Source organism: Anser anser, assembly GCF_964211835.1.
Source record: "Anser anser genome assembly, chromosome: 1".
Taxonomy (NCBI): domain Eukaryota; kingdom Metazoa; phylum Chordata; class Aves; order Anseriformes; family Anatidae; genus Anser; species Anser anser.
Genome location: NC_139720.1, coordinates 166,869,101 through 166,892,490, shown reverse-complemented (window position 1 = coordinate 166,892,490; position 23,390 = coordinate 166,869,101). Strand labels below are relative to the sequence as shown.

The 23,390-nt window shown below is 40.4% G+C and overlaps 1 protein-coding gene and 1 long non-coding RNA gene across 4 annotated transcripts in view; one reads left to right on the top strand and one right to left on the bottom strand.

Moving 5' to 3' along the window:
• Window positions 1–599: 599 nt before the first annotated feature.
• Window positions 600–14,336, bottom strand: LOC310892604. Of its 2 annotated transcripts, none has more exons than XR_014578244.1 (5): window positions 13,340–14,336; window positions 12,364–12,417; window positions 11,098–11,154; window positions 7,863–8,050; window positions 600–4,387 (listed from the first exon to the last, which is right to left on the bottom strand). It is a non-coding gene; the product is annotated as an uncharacterized lncRNA (long non-coding RNA). The 2 variants fall into 2 exon arrangements; XR_014578245.1 differs by having other exon boundaries at window positions 7,927–8,050.
• A 135-nt stretch (window positions 14,337–14,471) lies between these two features.
• The window catches only part of SCEL (sciellin), a 96,983-nt gene continuing 88,064 nt past the window's right edge, over window positions 14,472–23,390 (top strand). For both annotated transcript variants that reach the window (XM_083820571.1, XM_083820569.1), the window contains exon 1: window positions 14,472–14,570. The gene's annotated coding sequence lies outside the window, so the exon portion shown is untranslated. The remainder of the gene's footprint in view (window positions 14,571–23,390) is intronic.

Below are 23,390 nucleotides of genomic sequence, written 5' to 3'. Positions count from 1 at the left end.
CTGACACTGCATCAAAATTATCTTTCTGGATAATTACTTGCACTTGAATTACACATTTCACACAAACACCAAAGTTTAGGAACAGAGCAAGTTGCAGTGTATACCTTTGCAAGACATCACTCCCATAGCTACTTCCTCTGAATAATTACATAGCAGAACTTCATTAATGACTTAGCAGCAGGGTAGCTTGTAGCTTCCTCTAGGAAACAGACTAGTAATGCAGAAAAAGGCGGAAATCACATACATAAAATGGTGCCTATTTACATTTTATGCTTCAAATCTCTGCAAATCTGACACTAAGTTTCAATAGAGAAGCTGAAACGTGTTACTGAAATAAGACTTGCTTCAATGGTATCCCCTGATCAAATGATGAAAGGGAAAGGAAACAAACAGTAACTTATATTCATATGTATTTCTGTTTCTGTATTTTTAGTTAGAATTTCATAAAAAGAACAGCTAAAAGCTGATCTTGTTTAATGGAAATCACTGTATAGGTCCCTACAGAGGAGAAAAAGAGCAAGAAGTTTCATTTAAAGTGACAGCTGATTTCTGCAGTCTGTTAATGATTTCCTCAGAGATTCCTGAAAGCATCCTGAAAACAAACGAATAAAAATTGCAACATCAATGGTTTTCTCTGGGAAGGCACTCTTGCTGCAAAATTCCTTGGCCCACCGAGAGTGGGAAGTATCATTTGCAAGCACATTACTCACTGTTATTTGAGACCTCATAATATGCTGAAGACTTAGCATGCCCACATCCCCCCATACTGACATAATTTGTCAGCAATTACTTCATTGCTAGTCCATTTGAGCTTAGAAGATAAATAAATAAGCGTATGGTATCTCTGTGCTTTATTCAACTTTGCTACTAGAGGCTACCCTGTTAAAAATCTTAGATGCTGCTGAGAACAAGTGTGGGAGTTTTAAAAAAATGTAATGAAATATAATGGGCATAATATAATATGAAAATGATAAAAATTATTTCACTCTTTTTCACTCTCAGATTTATTACAAAACATTTTTAAGATGTTTCAAAGACTCCTACTAATTTCAAAAACTATAAGAATGCAGGGAATGAGATCTTTGGGTAAAAAAGTTAAATAAATTTCTTTCTTAATCCATCCTGGGATATTTAACTTCTGAAAGGTCAAAATATATAGTCATTTTTGTTTGCTGGAAGAAGAAAAGAACTTCAGACTTGGGCTGAGAAGATATTATTTGTAATCAGGTTGTTCTTCAAATCTGTCTGTTCCTACAGCAGCAGGATTTCTGCTTGCAGAGACAAAACTGTAGTGTTAAGCAAAAAGCAGACTCCCCATTTTTCAGAGCCTTGGCTGCAGGGAAGACTCAATTAACCCTCTGCTGCTTAGGGAGAGGAGCTCAGGTGAGAGAGGAGCAGAGGCTGACTGCATTGCAAATGTAGTAGAGAAAGGAGAAGTGAAGCAGGACTGGTTGTACTTCCATTGCCTTATGTCTTCTTGGCCTTCATTGACATATTGTGTTTACAAGGCTGGACTCTGACCACATCCTTTCTTCCAAGTGCATCCAGCTCTGACTGAAAGTGAGACACTGAGACACTGGGAAGGCTGTGACAAAGCCCAGCAGCATGATGTTTTAATAGAATGATGTTAAGGTAGGCATGGTGAGTCCTAAACGTTGGCATAGGGTTCAAAACCTGCTGGAATAGCATTGGAAGATGTTTAGGGCTAAGGGAGCCAAATCTGATGCTGTATTGTGCTTTTGGACTCAGGAGTGTAATGTACACAAGAGCATGCATTTGCTCATAGAAGATATCTTTTTTTATTTGTCCTAAGCTTTTTTGTAAAAAGTATATCTTATATACAACTATACTGTATTCCACTAGGCTGAAATTTACTTTAACCTTCTAGACTCACAACAAATAGTTTTAGTGCTATGGTATAAACCACAAAAGCCTGAAATGAATTTTGTAAGTCATGGATATGCATAATTTGCTGAGATTAATAAATAGATAATTGCCACATCTTGTTCTCAGCCGTCTTTCCGAAAGGTGTAGAAGTCTAGATACTCATCATACAGGGAAATGGGTTGTCACCTTGATCTCATCTAGTTTGTCAGAATTTGCCCTGCAGGTTTGTTACGAGGTCTTCCAGCATTACCAACACAACAAATGCTGCACACTACTTCCCAGTGCTGGGATCTTACTGACATGCAACAAAATCACCTTAAATCATGCTGGAGTATGGGTAAGGTACACATAAATAATTTTCATATAATTTTTAGTATCTTTTTTCAAAGCTTACATCCGCTGTCCTACAGCAAATGTTAGAGGCAGCTGAATGCCCAAATTAAGATATTTTCATGCCAAGATTGAAAAAAAAATAGTTTTGAACTTAAACGGATATGTATATAGTTTTTACAGACCTAAAAATCTACTTGGGCCGTGAGATTGTTTGGATTGTTTAGAAGTTAAAGTAAACAGTCTTACAAAAGAGGTCTGTTGTGCACTGTGTGCAGAGACCAAATAGATAGCTGGTCCATGTAGCTTGACCTGTCTTTCCTGTTGTCAGTGGACCTTGATGAAGCCCATGTACTGATTCCACCTTATTTTCAGCTGGTAATTTAATTAAAAAATCTTCTGTAAAATACAATATTTTCTTTGGGGAAAAAAACAACAATAACAACAAGCCAGGTGCATATAATAGGTAAGACAGATGCAGAATTTCTTTGCGATTATAACAGGGAAAGCAAAAGATTCATAGGATTAATCTATAAACTGACCAACCATATATCCAGATTTTTTTCTGTTAAAATATAGGTCATATTATTAAACAACTTACATTTTAAGTTCCAAGATCTAACCCAACAGATTATCATACTTTTAAGAAGTTATAAGTAAATTTAAAAGATGTTTTAAATATGCAAGTTCTGAGTTGCCTTGGGATTTTAATATTCATATTAAGACTCAAAATGGAAATGACTTCAAATACTTAATTTAGCTCCATGAATATTTTAGAAGACCAAATTAATGTGTAGGATGTAACACAGTGCCTAAAGTCTGTTTGCAAATCAGTGAAGTTAAATGAGATGGTCTCTTTATTGTCTGTATTTTAACAACTTTAAATGAAAATTTCCTAGGGAGTATCACAAGAAGCTTTTTGCTTATCGTTTGCTAAATATACCATATATTTTTTAAAATACTGTAAATTATTTAGCATTATACTTTTCTTAGCAGAATAATCCAGCGAATCACAGCAGGTGTCAACATTAGGTATCAGTGTCCTGTTTCAAGGAAAAATGAGCACAAAAGCACAGAGATTACCCATACAAAGTATTATAAATAATAATCCATACAAAAACGTTTTGGTAGTTATTGACATTAAGATTCTGGGAAAAGACAGAGCAATTTATTTTTGAATGAAAGCTTTAGACATTCTCCCTGGTTGTTACTCATGCTGTCAATACAAATTCATATTGACCTGTCACATATATCGTTATAAAAGTTAATTGTTGTAAATGCTAATGATATTGAAGTCCTAAGATATTATTCCAGAAAAGTGGTATATAAATACTGTGACTGATAACCTTATTTTGTGTCCTAAGAAACAGAAATCTGTTATCAATTGCAAATATTCCAGAAATAATTACTAACTCCACTAATAATAAATAAGGTCCAATTTTTATTTTATTTATTTATTTATTGCCACACCTGGTAAATGCTGACTGTCATGATACTAACCAGTTACTACTGTGAATACGAGGAAGGAAAAATGACCAGACACATAACATTGGCTCTTCTACTTGCATAATAGAGAAATTGCTGTATGGGATTTCTGGAAACTTGAGCATGCACGTGACAGCACTGTGCTGAGTACAGCCCTGGTACTGCCTGCTTTTCTTCCCTCAGTCCTGCCCCAGTGGGTGCCTTCCCAGAAAACACATGAATGCAAAACGTGCCATAGTGGTCGCTGTGGTTGTAGTGGTGAGGACGGCTATCACCCACGTCAACCAGGAGGATGCCTACAGCTAACTATTCCTATCTAGCACCTCTCCTCTGAGTCATGTTTGATGCCCCTTTGGCCATAAAACAAATGACCATTTTCAATGCTCTTTATTTTGTTCTCAGATTAAGAAGTCTGTAATCATGGTAGGGCTGCATTTTTTAAAGTATGAAAATGAGAGTATGCATCCAAGCTGTCTTCCAGCAGGCATCTCAAAATGAAGTAGCCTCTCAGGACTTGCGTCATATATGCCAACCCGACATGGATGTGGCATACATCATAGAGCATCTGAAATGGCACTAGATGCCCACGTTTGGGTGTTAAACATCAGCTTCACTTCCTCTGAAAGGAAGCTCGTGTTTAAAACTCTGTTCTAAAAACTGGAAATGCTGCATATGCATATTCTTGCTGCAATTAAAAAAGAGGGATAGTCAGTCAACTTCACCTTTAAAATATCAATAAGTTAAAACATATACCATCACTTACCTAATTGCCTTTGAGACACAGAAAAGAGAGAATTGATAGCAACAGAATTGATTTTATGTTTAAAAAAATCACACTGATTACCATCCCATTTTCAAATTCTAACCATCTCTGCAGTCTGTCTAGAGACAAAAACTCCATCATCTCATATGTTGAAAGTTGTAATGGAGCCATTCAAAGCAAGAAAACATTTTAAATACAAGCTCTTTAACCCATCTGACATTGATAGTCTTATCTCAAACTCTAATTTCCTCTGTATTTGTACTCTGATATGAGAAAACACGAATTAATCGAATGCAAAATGAATAGAATCAGTACTGAATATTTGTCTTAGTATGAACTGAACAAATATAAAGTAGTAGAAGAATGTGATGTGTATATCTTATTACCAAAATGAATTTAGCCAACTACTAGGGAAGCAGAATTATGAGGTAGCTCTATGAAGAATAAATCTTACATTATGAGCACATTTACATGCTTGCCTTTTTCTTCCTTTCATTTGTAACAAATTTTACTGTATCTCATCATGTTCAAGATGATTTGTTCTGAAATAGCTACAATTGAATCTCTTTTAGTTATTTGGGTGATAGATATGTACCACACACCTTCACCATAAATCATTTTTGAGGAAAATCTTCCAATATCATTTAGAAATACAAGCCTACCATCACATGTATCTAAATGGCTACACATTTTTCCTTATTCCTTAGACTTTCCTCAAACCACATGATTAGAAATGGTTTTCTTTAGATTCAGCATGCATTACATGAAGCAGAATTTATTACCTTACTGGACCTTACTGAGGAGAGGCCTCTTGTCCATTGAGTATCCACCAACACAAGACTCTCTATATTTCTGGTGTCCATCTCTCTACCTCTCCAAACTTTGCTTGCTTTCTCTCTCACATTCATCACTTGTAATATTCAAACGTTCTCTTGTATTTTTGAGAAAGTTTTTTGTACCAGCCTGAAAGAATACCACTCACTATAGTTGAAATTTATTTGTGCATGATCTGTGGTAGGTTCTTGCAATGTATTGTGTGTACCAGTGGAATTTAAGCTTAAAACCCTCAATTTCTTCCAGGGCTGAGATTAAAAACTCACTTTTACACTTCAATGAACTGCTTGAAGTGAGGACAGGCAGCAGTGCCCTTTCTGAGCAGCTCAGACTCTTCCCTCCACCAAAGATTGACTGGGAGCCAGACAGCAGGCATTCCTCTCTGCTGCTGAGTCCTTCAAGGAATGCACATCCCAAAGGAGCTTTTACAGCAGTCCCAAAGCATGTAATGAATTGGGATCCTTGGAAAGCATACTTGAAAATGTCTTCTCTAGAACACACCTAGAAGAAGGTGGGATTCTTTCTGCAACAACTAGGAAGGGATACCCCATCCCGCTGGCCTGGATTCAATGACATATCAGAGAGAGTTCAAATCTTGGATTGCAAGGCAGTGTCTGAACAGAAGGCTGTATTCTGCTCCAGGTCAAACCTGGAAGCCATTCAAAGCACTGGGGAGGCAGAAAATAGCAGGAAAAAAGATTGTTTTAACATATAATGATCAGAAGAATCACTGGAGATGCAAAATCTGACTTCTGTGCTCTAAGACTGACATGATTTTACTTTTAGCAGTTAGATAAGTATGGAACAAAACTTCTTGGGTAGTGACTTAATCTGCTAGCTTTTAAAAAGTCCTTTGCAATCCTACAGAGTTTTTTGAAAGAAAGGATTTAACCTGTATTTTGAAGAGAACATTATGCACATCAAAAGGCCCTGAGCTCTAGAGAATGATGGGATTTTAGATGTCTTTTGGTTAAGTCTAGACATTTTCCTGCTTAGCATGCCATCTGTTTTGAATTCCACCCTGAGACATCTCCTTTTACAGTGACAATGCAGGTCATTCTCAAGAGACATTTTGTTCACTTAACTTTTAGGCATCTAACTTTTTTCTCTGGATTAGTCCCAAGACAACCGCTGATTTATTTTTTTATTTTGTACTACTGATTTTCTATGAAATTAAAGTTAAGCATCATTCTGAAGAAACAATATTGCTTTTTGCATATATAAAATTTTCTCCTGTTTTGACAAGCAGTTAAAGCAACAAAACTGTATCTCTTTCTAAAAACACACACATATGTTGTATTAAAAGGCAGCACAGCCTGTGTTAAAGACAGGTGCAGTCACAGTGCTGTCAGAGGTGGTGAGCTGTGAGCTAAATGAAGCATCCGTGAAGGACCCCAGTAATTAATCCTATTCCTGCTCTATTCTCTACTGAAAGGGCACTTGTGAGTAGAGGAAGCTTGACCTATTATTCGCAAATATGTAGTTTCTCAGCTCAGGATACTCATAAGTGTTTGAGAACATGGCCAGCGAGTCCTCCACAACTCTGTCAGATGCACTTTACATTGATTGCCTAACAACCAGTGGACAAAAGTTTATTTACTTTTATATGCAGTGCAGGTTGGCAATAGATTTGTAAGGACAATTGCCTGAGCTTATGTTGAGAATCATTTAAGTCTAACACCCTTTTTAATCCCCTGAGCCATGCCAGATCTCTGACAATCCTATTATTAAAGAACCAACACATTTAAATTAATATTTAATTTACAGAGCATTTTATTTGTAAAATGCTAGTTGCAATGCAGTAAAGATTTGCTTGGGTATCTTCCAAAATTATGGGGAATTATGCTATCATTTTAGCAAATAACTTGAGACGTGGTATTCCTGGTGAAATATCAACAGGACAATACTATATTTTCTGCTTACTTGTATTACCCCGCTTGCAAGTCTCTGTCTGCACCATGACCCTGTAACAACTGTGGTTAACCACTGTCTGTCCGCAATTCAAGCAGTTCTTTGAAGAGCAAAAGTGTTTAATCTGTACTTTAGTATTTATTTATCTATTGTATTACTGTGTCGAATGCATCTAAAAAGTTGATATGTTAAATACACAACTTGACTCCAGATTTCATCGTATTTGTTATGTCTCCTTACAGGAGCTTCTAATGTTTTTAAGCCAGATCCTATTTTTGACTTTGCAATTGACCCATAATATTTCCAGGATGTTCCTTGCTACAAAGACAGAACTGCCAGCTAATTTGTTGGTTCCTTCCAATTTTTTAAACTTGATGAGGATTTGGCATCCTAGATTCCTATCTTGTAAGGGGAGTACTGGCTCATCTCCATCAAAGGAGTCTTACTGCCAAATCAGGGCAACACAACAATGAAGCCAAGAGGGTTTCACTGGCAATGCATTAAAACCAAAACAAAACCAAAAAAACATTAAAGCTTCAAGAAAGAAGACCTGAAGTATTGATTCAGACAAGCATACCAACTCTTTTGAGTTCTTACTCTTCAGTCACAATCCTGGAGGTATAGATGGCACATCCCCAGGGATCATACTGACTTTTTGAGGATCAGCATAGGCAAACACAGCTGTAAGCATGACGTCCAAACACTGAGTAAAGTACCTGCAGTTTCTGAAGGTTACACAAAATATGCTGCTTCTAATGAGCTCCATTTTTCAAATCATCTCTAAGTTCTCAAGGTTGAACATTTTAATATAGATGGAAGACACTCATACAGTGATTCTAGCTGTAAACCAAGAAATGCATAAAATAGAGTATGTCATTAAAAAATATGGTTTTGAGACAGTCTAAGTGACGAAGGCCAGATTATATAAATGTATTAAAAAAAAAAAAAGAGAGAAACAGTTTCAACACTTTTTTTGTGCTCTGCTAAATTACATTTTTTCTTTGTTTCACCTTTTTTTTTTTTCCCCCCTTTTAATGCTTCTGTTTGGAACCCAACCCTGTAGTATGATACATCATTGTAACATCATTGCTTTCCTTTCTCAGTAATTTTCTGTAATATGTAACATCAATTTATAATCACGTTTTTACAACATTAAAGACATTATATCACAGATTCACAGATTCACAGATTTCTCTAGGTTGGAAGAGACCTCAAGATCATCGAGTCCAACCTCCGACCTAACACTAAGTACTCCACTAAACCATATCCCTAAGCTCTACATCTAAACGTCTTTTAAAGACCTCCAGGGATGGTGACTCCACCACCTCCCTGGGCAGCCCGTTCCAATGCTTAATAACCCTTTCGGTAAAGAAGTACTTCCTAACATCCAACCTAAAACTCCCCTGTCGCAACTTTAGCCCATTCCCCCTCGTCCTGTCACTAGGCACGTGGGAGAATAGACCAACCCCCACCTCTCTACAGCCTCCTTTCAGGTAACTGTAGAGAGCGATGAGGTCGCCCCTGAGCCTCCTCTTCTCCAGGCTGAACAAGCCCAGCTCCCTCAGCCGCTCCTCGTAAGACTTGTTCTCCAGACCCCTCACCAGCTTGGTCGCCCTTCTCTGGACTCGCTCGAGCACGTCCATGTCCTTCCTGTAGCGAGGGGCCCAGAACTGAACACAGTACTCGAGGTGCGGCCTCACCAGAGCCGAGTACAGGGGCACAATCACTTCCCTCGACCTGCTGGCCACACTGGTTCTTATACAGGCCAGGATGCCGTTGGCCTTCTTGGCCACCTGAGCACACTGCTGGCTCATATTCAGCCGACTATCCACCAATACTCCCAGGTCCTTCTCGGCCAGGCAGCTTTCCAGCCACTCATCTCCCAGCCTGTAGCTCTGCTTGGGGTTGTTGCAGCCCAGGTGCAGGACCCGGCACTTGGCCTTGTTGAACTTCATGCAGTTGACCTCAGCCCATCGCTCCAGCCTATCCAGATCCTCCTGCAGAGCCTTCCTGCCCTCGAGCAGATCGACACACGCACTTAGCTTGGTGTCGTCTGCAAACTTACTGAGGGTGCACTGGACGCCCTCATCCAGATCATCAATAAAGATATTAAAGAGGACCGGCCCCAGTACCGAGCCCTGGGGGACTCCACTAGTGACCGGCCTCCAACCAGATTTGACTCCATTCACCACAACTCTCTGGGCCCGGCCATCCAGCCAGTTTCTAACCCAGCGAAGCGTACGCCAGTCCAAGCCCCGAGCAGCCAGTTTCTCGAGGAGAATGTTGTGGGGAACGGTGTCAAAAGCCTTACTGAGGTCAAGGTAGACCACGTCCACAGCCTTTCCCTCATCCACCAAGCGCGTCACTTGGTCATAGAAGGAGATCAGGTTCGTCAAGCAGGACCTGCCTTTCATAAACCCATGCTGACTGGGCCTGATCGCCTGCTTGCCCTGCAAGTGCCGCGTGATGACCCTCAAGATAATCTGCTCCATGAGCTTCCCCGGCACTGAGGTCAAACTGACAGGCCTATAGTTCCCCGGGTCTGCCCTCCGGCCCTTCTTATAGATGGGCGTCACATTGGCTAGCCGCCAGTCAACCGGGACCTCCCCCGATAGCCAGGACTGCCGATAAATGATGGAAAGCGGCTCGGCCAGCTCCTCCGCCAGTTCTCTCAGTACCCTTGGGTGGATCCCATCCGGCCCCATCGACTTGCGCACATCCAAGCTCCGTAGCAGGTCGCCAACCATTTCCTCATGGATAGCGAAGGCCACATCCTGCTCCCCATCCCCTTCCACCAGCTCAGGGCACTGGGTGTCCGGAGAACAACCGGTATTGCCGCTAAAGACTGAGGCAAAGGCGGCATTAAGCACCTCAGCCTTTTCCTCATCCTTAGTAACTAGGTTTCCCCTCGCATCCAGTAAAGGATGGAGATTCTCCCTAGTCCTCCGTTTCGCGTTGATGTATTTGTAAAAGGATTTTTTGTTGTCTTTAACGGCAGTAGCCAGATTGAGCTCCAGATGAGCTTTGGCCTTTCTAATTTTCTCCCTGCACAGCCTCGCTACATCCTTGTAGTCCTCCTCAGTGGCCCGCCCTTTTTTCCAAAGATTATAAACCCTCTTTTTTCTGCTAAGCTCCAGCCGCAACTCTCTGTTGAGCCAGGCCGGTCTTCTTCCACGCCGGCTCATCTTTGGGCACGTGGGGACGGACCGCTCCTGTGCCATCACGATTTCCTTCTTGAGGAGCGCCCAGCCTTCCTGGACTCCTCTGCCCTTCAGAACCGCCTCCCAAGGGACTCGGCCAACCAGCGTCCTGAGCAGCTCAAAGTCGGCCCTCCGGAAGTCCAAGACAGCAGTTTTACTGGTCCCCTTCCTGGCCTCGCCAAGAATAGAGAACTCTACCATTTCGTGGTCACTCTGCCCCAGACAGCTTCCGACCACCACATCTCCCACCAGTCCTTCTCTGTTTGTGAAGAGAAGGTCTAGCGGGGCACCACCCCTGGTAGGTTCACTGACCAGCTGCGTCAGGAAGCTATCTCCCACGCTCTCCAGAAACCTCCTAGACTGCTTTCTCTGTGTCGTGTTGTGTTTCCAGGATATGTCCGGGAAGTTGAAGTCCCCCACGAGGACAAGCGCCGACGATTTTGCAACTTCTGTCAGTTGCCTATAAAACTCCTCATCCGTCTCCTCATCCTGGTTCGGCGGTCTATAGCAGACCCCCACCAGGATGCTAGCCTTGCCGGCCTTCCCACGGATCCTAACCCACAGGGATTCAACCTTATCATTCCCAGCCTGGAGTTCCACAACATCAAAAGATTCTCTAATGTAGAGAGCCATGGACCTAGTGAGAATTGTTATAGTGTTCTTTTCCAGTAGAAAGGTAAAACTTACCTTTAGTAGCAGACCAAATAAATGATCAACAAGAAGTTCTAGAAAGATTCAGCCTTGCTATGAAAGAAACATATACATCATACAATTAGTTTGGGAGAGTTTCAAGACACTATGAGACTTCTAATAAACATAGCAACAATCCCTTGTACTGAATATTTCAAATCATTTAGATAAAAGCAATAATAAAATGTGAATACTGTCCCTGCCTGAAATAAGTATTAGGTATGTTAAAATAACGGGTTACAGATTAAAATGACATTTCAGATCAAAATATGTTCTCAGTTACAGCTGAGTTAACAGTGAGTGATTTATTGAACTCAGTGGAGACATTCTAATGAGAGCAGCTATAAAGTGGTTTCACAAGATAGTCACATCAGTTGTAAAATAATGCATATCAAGTATTAGTATCTCTCCCTCAGCAACGCAGTGCGAGAGAGAGGTGAGCAAAAGCTTATCTACAGAAAAGGGAAAACAGCTATAAAACCACAGTGGAAACTAGAAGTTCAGGGATTCAACTAATTAATGCAACAAATTCCCTATGAAAAAGTTTTTCTGTCCTTTTTGATATATATACAAATATAATTGTTAGAACACCTATTGTTCCATTTCCATCCCAATTATTCTGTCAAGGATGGGTATGTTTGTGTTAGAGTGGAGCCCAGGAAACACAATCAGGACCTCATCATGCTAAACAACCAACAGAAAAATCGCACTGGCAATCGAGAGACAACTATTTTGCATTTGAAACAGAGAATGAAATTAATTTGCTACGCTGAGGTCTTAATCCTTCTATTCCTGCAGGTAGCTCAATTCAAGTCAATGGGATCACTTGCTTGAGTAAAACAAGCAGGATTTAGTTCCTCCTTTGTGCTGTGCGTTAATTAAAATGAGGGGAAGAGAGCACTAGAGAAGTCATACAACAAGCTTGCCTTCAAGTCTTTTGTGTCTGCCGAGAGGAAAAGGGACACTCAGAACTGCAGTTTTCCTTTTCAAAAGACAGATACATGCTGTTCTTTTCACATTTCAGTCTTTCATCGAGGAACAATAAAAGATATTGCACTTTCCTCTGCAAGACTTGTTTGTGCAGGAAAATTCACTAGTGCATTTATAGTAGTATTTATTTAATTAGACCAGTGTAACAACCCATTGCTAATACTGTTATGCCAGAATAGTTACACCATAAATTTCTCCATTTTAGACAGCAGCTTTGTTCTGGAAGTATGATCATTTGACAGGTGAACCCGCTGCTACTACAGAAGTACTCACCGCCCAGGATTATTTCCCATGTAGTTTAAGTGTCCTCCTGCATACTGCCTGGTGCTCCCATTGTTAAAAAAAAAAAAAAAATCTCAATTTTGTATTTACCAAAGAGCACCAGCAACATCCATAGTGTCACCTCTATATGGGCTTATCACAGATACCTACAATGCCTCCTATCAATATGATTCAGGAGGACTAATGCCCATCCAACAAGAAATATGGAGTTGCATATCCCCATCATATAATTTGGGCAATTGTACGGTCAGCCTTGACTTCTCCACTGTGATACTTGTTAGCCCATAGCTCCCTTATCTCCAAAGCCACTGCTTCCCTTCTGGCTAGGGACCAGAAGTAAGTCCAAGTTTTTTGGCAGTGCAGACAGGTTTTGTGGACAAGCCGGTTTCTAGGAAGCTAGTGGGATCCCACGTGGGTAAGAGAGGGTGGGGAAAGGTCTGTAGGGCTCTAATGAAACTACAGATAGGACCAATATGTTCAGAGAAAAAAGGGTTTTGAGATGCTGCAAAAAGACATGAGGACTCCCTCATTCCTCTCCAAGACCACCACACCCTCTCAGACTTCCTTCTTTCTCATTCCTGTAGTGATCTGCACAGACCTTTTGCTTATTACTTTTCACCCTCTAGAGTTTCCTGAAGTCATTGAAGAGGACAATAAAGGCAAGGTTCTTCCATTGCAGGGGAAGAAAGGAGTGAAACATACAAAAGCCAGAACTGTACCATATATTTGTAAAGTCCCCAACACATCCCCTCCCCAAGAGGGACAAAGAATTGCGTAGTCAGAGACACTACTTCTCAGGCTAAAGCAGCTCCATCACCTACTCTCCAGAAACAGGTGAATCAATCCACCTTGCCTTAAAATAGCTGCAGGATAATATATAGAGCCAGCCTCAGAACTTAATTCAAACCATAGGGCAAGAGCTCCAGATGAATTGACTAAAAACAGACAAAAACAAACAAATCTAAACGTTATCTGTCCCTTATTTATCTTCCCTCCTCAGTAGTTCTCCCTGTACTATTTTTTTTTCTTAATCTGCAAGACCAAAATACCTCCAACTCAAGTCTCACACCTGGCTCCCCTACCAGCTGCTTTTTATTGTCAGCTTGGGCACAGGTGGAAAAAGAAATTAGGACCATCATTAACCATTTTTGTGCTGTTTCCCTATAGGACATGTATACCTTATTTTATGAGCCTATACGTAAATGTTTTTTGTTCTTTTTTCAGTGTTTTCATAACTAGGTTAAAAACAATAAACCAATACACCCAGTGCTCATTTCTAAAATGATGCCCCAGCTCTGTAATTCTAACAAAAGGCAAGGTGAAAAGTGTAATGAATCTGTTTAAGCGCTTCTTAAACAGGAGAGGAAATGAAACTACCTATTTTTTGTCTTTCCTTTTTTGTAGAAAACAGCAGAGCAAATATTATTATAACCAAAATGGGAATATAAAATGAGTACAGTATCATAGCAACAGACAGAAGTTTTTTATCAATATTTGTATGGTTTTGAACATCCCTGTTATTTGTGTAGTATACTGATATTTCATAAAGAAAATGTAGTAAATTAACTATATAAAATTAAGCTGTCAAAATGGAAGATTTTACATTCCTTATCATTGGCATTTATTTAGCACTGTAAGAGTGAATTCCGATTTCCAAACATCTTTTTTAACTGTGGAAGACAGATCACAAGAAAAGGAGTGGTAAGTCCTGCCACACTGGGAGAAAAAAATCCTCAAACATTTTTGGAATGGACTTTGTGCTTCACAGTTTTCAAGTCAATTTGCAAATTAACAGTTTTCAGAAATTAACTTTCATTCCAACTGAGTAAATTGTCAACATGACATGTAACACGAAAACCTTGTTTTATTGAAATTAATGGCAAAAATACTATCTTCTGTGGGATTTAGTGTGTATCAATCTAGAAATGTGGTTTAGTGTTAGCTTGAACTTGATTTTCTTTTTTAGGCAATTTCTTGCAAAGGGTTGCTTAGGTCTATTTTGTCCAAGCTCTTAAATATTGTGTGCTGTAACCAAGCAACATGACTAGTATTTTGCAAAGCACCTAACTAGCTTCCTAGACCAGGGCTAAATTCACAGAAAAATGTGCTGTTACAATAAGTGCCTTGCAAAGATATTGCTGCCTAGCAAAACCCCTCCATAGCACCATGGGATAAGGGTACCATGCACACCTGCGGAGGTATTTATGTCTGTGCATGTGTGTGTGTTTGTGTGTGCATGTATGTGTGTGTAGAATCAGGGCTTGTGAATGGGGATTGTAAAACAAGCAAGAAAAGTAAACAGCTAGTCAGTAAGAAATATGGGGGAAAAGGCATTTTTTTTTAAAAAAAAACCAGTAATTTAATCCTGGGTTACAAGATGTATTTGCATTAAACTAGGATCCAGAGTAATGAGTAACACTGGAGATCAGGCTTCATTCTTGTGCTATCTGCCTGTCCTTGTCACATTCCAGTTGTTTTATTCAAGGCAAAAAATATTCAATAGGAAGGCTTGAGTGTATTTCCTCTTTCCAAGATAGCCTTCATACTGTATAAAGAATGGAAATGGTTTTGTGGGATGTGGAGAATACAGCCGAAATCACCTAATGCAGCTGAATCACCCTCCAACTATATTTTAGCAAACAAGCATGGCTTTTGAGACATGATTTTAATTTGTAGAAATCAGTTCCTGTGACCAGTTTTGACTGGAGAGAGGCACTTGCTCCATCTGTGACCTAGCCTCTCTGTGTCTGGCTAGAAGAACTGCCAATGGTACCCTTCTCCTTTGTCAAAGGGCAGTTTGGAGGAAGCAAAAGCATCCCTATTCCTTTGCAAGGTAACTTCATCAGTTTTCCCTAAAACTCAATGAAAACTGGCACTTCTGGACACATTGCACCAGTTAGGGCTTGACAGAATGCCCATGGTTAGCCAAGGGGCACTTGTGTAGAAAGGGCAAAATGGTCTTGGCTAAATATGTCCAAAATAGAGGCAGGGAGTAGCTAACACTTAGGCAGCATGGACAGACAGGGTCTAGTGGTTAGAAGTGCAGCTTCAGTAGGATTTTAGTTTTCCAGCCTTTTAAAATATGGTACCGAGGCTTTGAAAGTCCTTCAAAAATTGTGTAACTTTCTCTAACAAAGGGGAGGCTTTAGATAAGACTTTACAGTTCTGGTTGTTTTGAACCGCAGTATTTTGATCTGATTCTAAACTAAAATTTATTGATTTTTATGATGATGGGGGACAAAGTCATCTTGTATGGTCCTTTATAGAAGCTCTGCCAAGTATAGAGAAAATCTAGAAAAATATAATGGGTTTATTCAGATATGCATGGAATGTCAATTTCTCTACAAGCTGGGCTAGTTCCTTTTAATGAAAGGGATGATAAATAAAGAAATATTCAGGCCGTTGTGTCTTATCTTCTCTTTGCTTTATTACTCCATGGTCTTTTTCCCCTGATTGGCATACGTGCATGAGAAAAATCAGGCGCTTTCATTTTAAGGAGGAAATTCTTGAAATCAGAACTCTCCTCTTGCACCAAAAATCAGTGTAGCACAGGAAAGACAACCGCTTCCCTGAACTGGTACCTGAGGGTGTTATCACACTCTGAAACAGCTTGTCTGCACCAGAACATTATTTCTTTTGGAAAAATGGATACTTTAATTTTCACTGGGGTTTCAGTCAAGCTTCTTTTTTCCTGTAACTGTTAATCTCCCCCCGCCTCCAAATTGCTATTGTAGAGGTAGCTTTTTCTTTAAATTAAAAAGACAGTTTCATAGTGTCCTTCTATTGTGCAATAGCAATGGAATATGGCCTATAGTCCTTTGTCATTCAAAAATACATGCTTTCAGTTGAAAAGGTGCATTTTTCTTTTCCTTGGTCTTTCTTCCCAGATACTTTGAAGTCTGAGAAATGATGCAGCAGATGCTGAGCTGAAAACTAGAAGATATATAATGATTTAAGTGTCAGCTGCCTATTATTTACTGTTCTTTTAGTTCACTATGATAGAAGACTGCAGCTGTGCAAATTAGAAAAGAAATTTTAAAAAGCTCATATATTTCATTACATCTTTCTACTGCTAGGGTTGTTTATTTTCAAAACAATATATTCTTTGCTGATTAAAATCAATATATATTTTATTATGATTTTTACACAGTAATTTTCCTGTTGCCAGTGGCAACTGCGAAAGGAGTAAATACAAACAGCTAGAGTATTCCATGCTTGTTTGCTGGTTGTTACAGTGACATGGGTGAAGCACTTAGGGGATTAACCCATTGTCATCATTTTGCACTGGTAAATTAGGGGATTATTGTCTTTGTTCATGACAGCCTCAGCAGACCCCAAGAAGGCACTGAGGCAGAGGGGCTATTTTCTAGCTCGTCTCCATATGGGAATTTTGGAAGGAGGTGGGTTTTTATAGTTGACTTCATCACGTCTTTATGCCAAGGATCATAGATGCTACTAGGCATTGGCCATTAGCTATTGCTTAGGAATGTTTTAAAAATCAAAACCCTGGAAAACTCTTTTTTTTTTTTCTCTTTTGTCTTAAGACCTCTTATAATTCAAAACTAATTCCTGACCAAGATCACTCAGAGGGTTAGGAAACATAGCCTATAAGGAAGGATTGACTGAACTGTGTCAAGAGAGAGAAGATTGTAAAGAAAACATGTTCAGATAGTAAAAAGCAGCATCTAAAGTGGTGGAAATCTAGCTATTCTCTGAGGTATGTGCTTAAGATAAGAGATACTAGGTTTAAACAAGAAAAGTTAAGTTAGATATTGAGATAAACTTTCTAATGGCAGAGAGAGAAAACATTAAAAACATGTTATGGATCAATTTACCAAGAGTGACACTGGCTTAGGCAGGGCAAGGAAAGGTGCAGGACAGGGGTCTTTTTCCCCTTGTCCTTGTCTTTGGTCTTTGTCCTTGTCCTTGTCCTTGTCTTGTCCTTGTCCTTGTCCTTGGTCTGCTCAGAACAGTGAAACCTGAGATGATTTTGTGCTGTGTCTGCCAAAATATGTGCCATCTGAGCTGCCTTCAGATAGCAGTTACCTGCTACCTGCAGTAGCAGTCTGTATGACACTTATATCACCTTAGGGACACCGTTAATACATGGGTTTTCTTGAAAATTTCAGGAAGCTGTGGAGAGCAATAAGGTCTCCCCTGAACCTCCTCTTCTCCAGACTAAACAACCACAGTTCCCTCAGCCACTCCTCACAGGACTTGTGTCCCAGGCCCTTCACCAGCTTTGTAGTCTTTCTCTGGACATGTTCCTGGGCCTCAATGTCCTTCTTGTAGTGAGGGGCCCAAAACTGAACACAGTACTCGAGGTGTGGCCTCACCAGAGCCGAGTACAGGGGGACAATCACCTCCCTGGTCCTGCTGGCTACACTATTCCTGATACAAGCCAGGATGCCGTTGGCCTTCTTGGCCACCTGGGCACACTGCTGGCTCATGTTCAGGCGAGCATCAATCAGCACCCCCAGATCCTTTTCCTCTGCACAGCCTTCCAGCCCCTCTTCCCCAAGCCTGTAGTACTTCATGGGGTTGTTGTGGCCAAAGTGCAGGGCCTGGCACTTAGCCATGTTGAACCTCAATTGCAAATACTTGAAAGTTGTCATAATGTTTCTGTGGGCTACAAAGAAATCTTCGGTTTTAATCTGTTACTTTGCAGATAAAACTCACCCTCCGTATATAAATAGCAAAATGTTTTAAGAAAGGCGAACTGTTTCATAATATTTTGGTGCTCTCTTGTGACACTCTCACATCTTCTAAGAGCAGACTCATTTTTCCTTCCTTTTTGTACCCATCACCCAATACTGTGACGTTTTATCTGTTGGATGGATAAGAGATTATGCTGCTGTGGCAGTTAATCACTTGTAGTCAGGGATACAAATACCACAGCTGAGCTGGATGAGTTAAATTTAATGGGTGTGTAACTGACAGGAATATACAGGATAAGCATTTTTTATTACGTACTTCTCAGTGCCACTCAGTTCACAGCATGCTCCACAAACATTGGCAAGGAAATATGTCATGTGTCAGGGAATGAGTAATAGAGATTTGTGTGAATTATGGATGCCAGAGAATGTCTAATTATAGCTCATGAAAGGCCAAACAATAGGGGTTAAAAACACCAGAAACATTCCCCCAAACAGAAGATGGATTAACAAGTCTTGGAGAGAATTGCCAATATTAATAGTCACTAAAATTCCTGTGTGGCCAAGAACCCATGGATAAAGGACTAGCCTAGATCTGTGGAAAAGAGGGTCTGGTTGTGACAGAGTACAGGATGAAATGAACTTCACTTGTTGAAAAGGGTTTCCAGAATCTTAAATATAAAGCAATGTGTTAAACTAGGCTGGAAGCAGGGAAGGAGCAGCTTTTTCCTAACTAAAAAAATAATAAAAATCTGACTTGTACTTCCAACATACAAAATAAGGCAGCAGATGGAGTTGCTAGGAGACAGAAGGCAAAGAATGAGAGTATGAATGTGCTCTAATGTCTACACAATAGCAAAGAGTACATGAAACAAGCCAGAGCTACAGATCTTGCTGTCAGCTATTACTACTACAGGTGATGAAATTTAGTCTTTGTGCTAACCAGGTAAATGGTAAACCTGAACAATTTTAATAAGATGATCGATGAGGGTGATACTATGTGATATTTAATGACAGTCTGTAGGAGACCTTTGCAGCCACAGAACTACAGTACAATTCAGGTGGGAAGGACCTCAGGATGTCTCTAGTCCAACCTCCTGCTTAAAGCTTGGCCAGCTTTTTTTAGTCCAAATGAAATTGGCTACACCTTCTGTCACATAGGTTGAAAAACATCTCATAAAGCTACAGAAAGTACCGGTTTGAGAACAAATACTGAATTCAGGAGATGTCTACTAGTTTTCTGTGGAATTAAGTGTTATCATCTGATAATAGCTGCTAAAGATCTAAAAAAAAAAAAAAAAATCCTTGAAAGATCTGTTTGTATTCTTATGAGATACAGTATTGCAAACATCAGAGCTGACATGAAAAATACCAAGATAAATTTAGCAGAACAGAAAAAAATAACAAAGCTATTTGGGATCCTGGAAAATACAGGTAATAAAGCATTTGAACTAAACCACAAAAAGCACAGAAAATAGAAACAGGCATTGGGGTGAAAGTGGACAATGAATTAGGGAGGAGTCACCAAACACAAAGACTGTGCAGTGCAGGAATCTGTACACAGTGTGAAGCCCTGGAGCAATGCTGGTGGTTAAGCAAACCTGATCTACAGCATTCAGCCATTCAGCACAAGCCAGCTCAGTGATTAAACGAACAAAACAAAACAAAAACAGTAAGGAAGAAACGTGTAAAGATGTTCAGTACATGACCAGCTGATACTAGTTCTCCAGGACTGGCTTGTGCACAACCTGTCTCCAGTGGGGATAGGATGACTGTGTCTGTGCTGGTGCCACCATCTGCTGCAGGGATGTATTTCCCATCCTTTAATGAGTGAATTGTGTCCTACAGCTTGCCACACTCCCTGTTGAGCAGCCCAGCCCTATCTGTAGCATGTAGCATTTGGATATTGCTAGTACAGCAACTATCCCTTGCAGTCACTTACTCACAGGCATCTCTAATGCTGGTGTATTTGTGTGTGATGCCAAGGGTGTGTTTGCCTAAGGAGCTGTGTATTATGGCAGCTCACCCCCTGGTAGGATGGTGTTCAAAGGCTGGGCTGGGTGGAGGTAGTGAGAGTTGTCTTGACTCACTCTCAACGCTTATTGGAGCAGGCCCTGAGAGGCTTTTATCAGGGAATCAGTTGCATGTTTTAGCTGCGTGGAAACCAAGCTGTCCTAACCCATGAATGATCAGCAGGTGCATGTGGGCAATAGAGGCAGCCCCAACTGGCAGCTCAGATGTACCCAGAACTTGTGCTTCCAGGTGCTTTAACTCACTCCTAGCATCTGGCAAGCCTTCAAGGTGAAAATGGGCACATTTATTCTAGGAAACCGAGAGGTCACAGTCTTCATTGCAATACTGGAAACCCTCTTTCTGCTAATTTTCATGTCTCCTGGTCCAAAGGAGCATACATATTTACAATGTTTTTCCACGTGCCTATGGAATATAAATATGTAAACACCAGACTTGTAGAGAAATCATTTAATAAGATTCAGCCCCATAACATCTATTTAATATCAGTATAAAAATAAATACCTATTAATATTCCGTCTCTTATTATCCAGTGGCATTATGTCTATTGCTCTAAGAGGCAGAATTTCCAGGATGGGATTAAATTAGATAAGGAAAAAAAAAATCAAAGTGAGTGGTGAGAACATTTTGCAGTGTCAGCATGCGTTGTGGCTGGGACAAGTTTGCCAACTGCTTACCAAAAGGTTTGTCAGGGCACTGCACTTTCACCGTGCCTCAGTTGGAGGAAAGCTAGGAGGGAGCAGAGAGCAGAGGATGAAGCAAAGCCATCCTTCAAGATGGTTCAAGTGTTCTTTCATGCCCTTGCCACCATGTTTTGTCTTCCTCTGCGTATACAACTGAAGTGTTAAAGGTTTTATATTATCTTCCTAAGGGTACTTCATTGAGCTAGTGTTGTAAGAAAGACTGTACTACGTTAGGAAATGTAGCTTAAATGCTGAGCAACATCAGGCCAAACACATTACCTGATTTGGCGCAGCAAGTGGTCTATGACTCTTTTTGTGCCTTGCTTCTTTCTGCAAAGTCAGCTTTATTATTCTTTTTCTCTGCCGAATCAGAAGTCTTAACAATACTGCTATGAAATTTAAACAAACAGCACAACAAACAAACAAGTCAGTACAAGGCCTCTCATGGCACTGTGGCCTCATTCACATTACCATGTATTTCAACAGTCTCATTAATACCTCTGATTACAATTCTGAAATTCTCAGTAGCTCCATTGTGGAATATTTGACAATTTATTTAGGCTTCTTCATCATTTTGAACATTAGAAGTGAATTGCTCTTCAGGAATGTCATGAAATATATAGGCTTTAGTTGTCTGAATGGTCAGAGATCTCATCTTTGAACAAATTATTACAATTAATTTTTGTAAGATGAAACCTTGCAAATGACCTCTCTATTTTTTTCCAAAACTTTGCCCAAAATATAGCTCTCTGTTAGTAAAGCAATAACTTTTGGAATCTTCATTTATCTTCATTTCAAATCTGGTAGTATATTAAGAACATCAAGATAATTGATACAACAGAAAAAAAAATAAAGATAGTGAGAAACTGTTTTCAAAGAAAGTCCTCTTCCCACCCACAAGAATTTAAAGAACAATGAAAAGTGAGTTAAGGTAGCAACATTCTCTGTAAACTTGCTCGCAGCCATTCACATTTTAATGCCACATGTAACTCAGTGAATATTTTTTTATTTGTTCATTCTTTGTCCTTAAACTCAATAATATAATAATGATTTTAAAAAGTAATACATTTAAAAAAAAATGCATTGTAGCCTGTATGCAGAAGAATGGCTCCCTGACTCACACCTATGTATGCATGTCAACTATTATATTTTAAATACACAAAAGAACAAAACACAATCCTTCAGATACCTTGAAGTGTTTGTTCATGTATGAGGTAGGGAAATAGAGAAAATTCTGCAGTGATACAGAATTGGGTGATACAATCTAGTAGAGGACTAGATCTGATAAAAGCTAAGCGCCTGTTCATCCCAATCCCTTTTGGCCTCTTCAGAGTGCCTAAATTAGGAACTAAGTGCTGTCTGCAGCCTACATAGTCAGTAGTGGGAGATAAGTTAGTGTGCCCTGCAGTCCTGCACCCCGCCCTGATTGCCCAGATAGGGGAGAGCTGCTAGAGAACATGGTGGTTCCCTTCTGTCTTCTGCACCTGTACCTCATTCACCTGGAAATCAAGAAAGACAATGGTGTCTCACTTGGGTGTCTTGCATGTCTTAGTGCTGGGTTGGGCATGCACCCAAGTCTGGGAACCCTAGTGGGTTCCCAGGGGCATCTCCAGAAAGTAATTCAGCTCTGACACACTCCCTGGAGCTGAGTCTCTTAATAGACTACAAAAAATCTCTAGGCACGTTAGTTAAATGGCCAGAGAGGTAAGGTGAATCCAGGTCTTACGAACCCAGACACGAGGACAGCAACATCCTGAATTTTGGGTATATTGCTGGATTTAATATTATGTACATAGTCTTTCTAAATGGTGAAATGCTTCACTCAGAGGGTGGTGAGGCACTGGAACGGGTTGCCCAGGGAGGTTGTGGATGCCCCATCCCTGGAGGCGTTCAAGGCCAGGCTGGATGCAGCTCTGGGCAGCCTGCTCTAGTGGTTGGCAACCCTGCCCAGAGCAGGGGGTTTGAAACTAGATGATCTTTAAGGTCCTTTTCAACCCAGGCCATTCTATGACTCTGTGGGAGCCAGTGTCCTGTTCCAGTGCCCGACCACCCTCTCAGTGTTGGAACCTTTTCCTGATATCCAACCTGAACCTACCCTGCCTCAGCTTCATGCAACTGTCTTCACATCTGCCCTTAACACCGTACCTAGAGAACAGTTAAAGTTAAATTGCTACTCTTATGTAACCTTATTTTATTGCAGTTGGTCTTATTCTCAGAGAAAGTATTGGACTGGGACCTGTGGGCAGGTGAAGCAGGGAAAGGGTGTCAGGGGACACTTGGGACATGAATGGAAGGTCAACCCATAAAGGATGTTAAACAAGAAAGTGGCTGGTGAGTCTGGATAAAGGGCAGTCAAGCCTCAAGTGTTGGATATTGAGGGGCACACTGTCAGAATACTGCTTCCACCTCAGTCCGTTTTGGGAAGAGAGAAAACTAATTGCTTCCAAAGGCTGCCTATCTGTTCATCTTTCGCTTCACATACATGTCTCAGGCATATCTGTGGTACCTGGACTACTGCGTAGTCTGCTATCATTCCACACCTTGGCTTCCCATGTCATGAAATCATTAGTTGGTTCAGACTTGTCAGGATGAGCTCTGCTCTGGGATGCAGTGGGAAGGCATCCCTGCAGAGCCAAGCTCAAAGGCAATG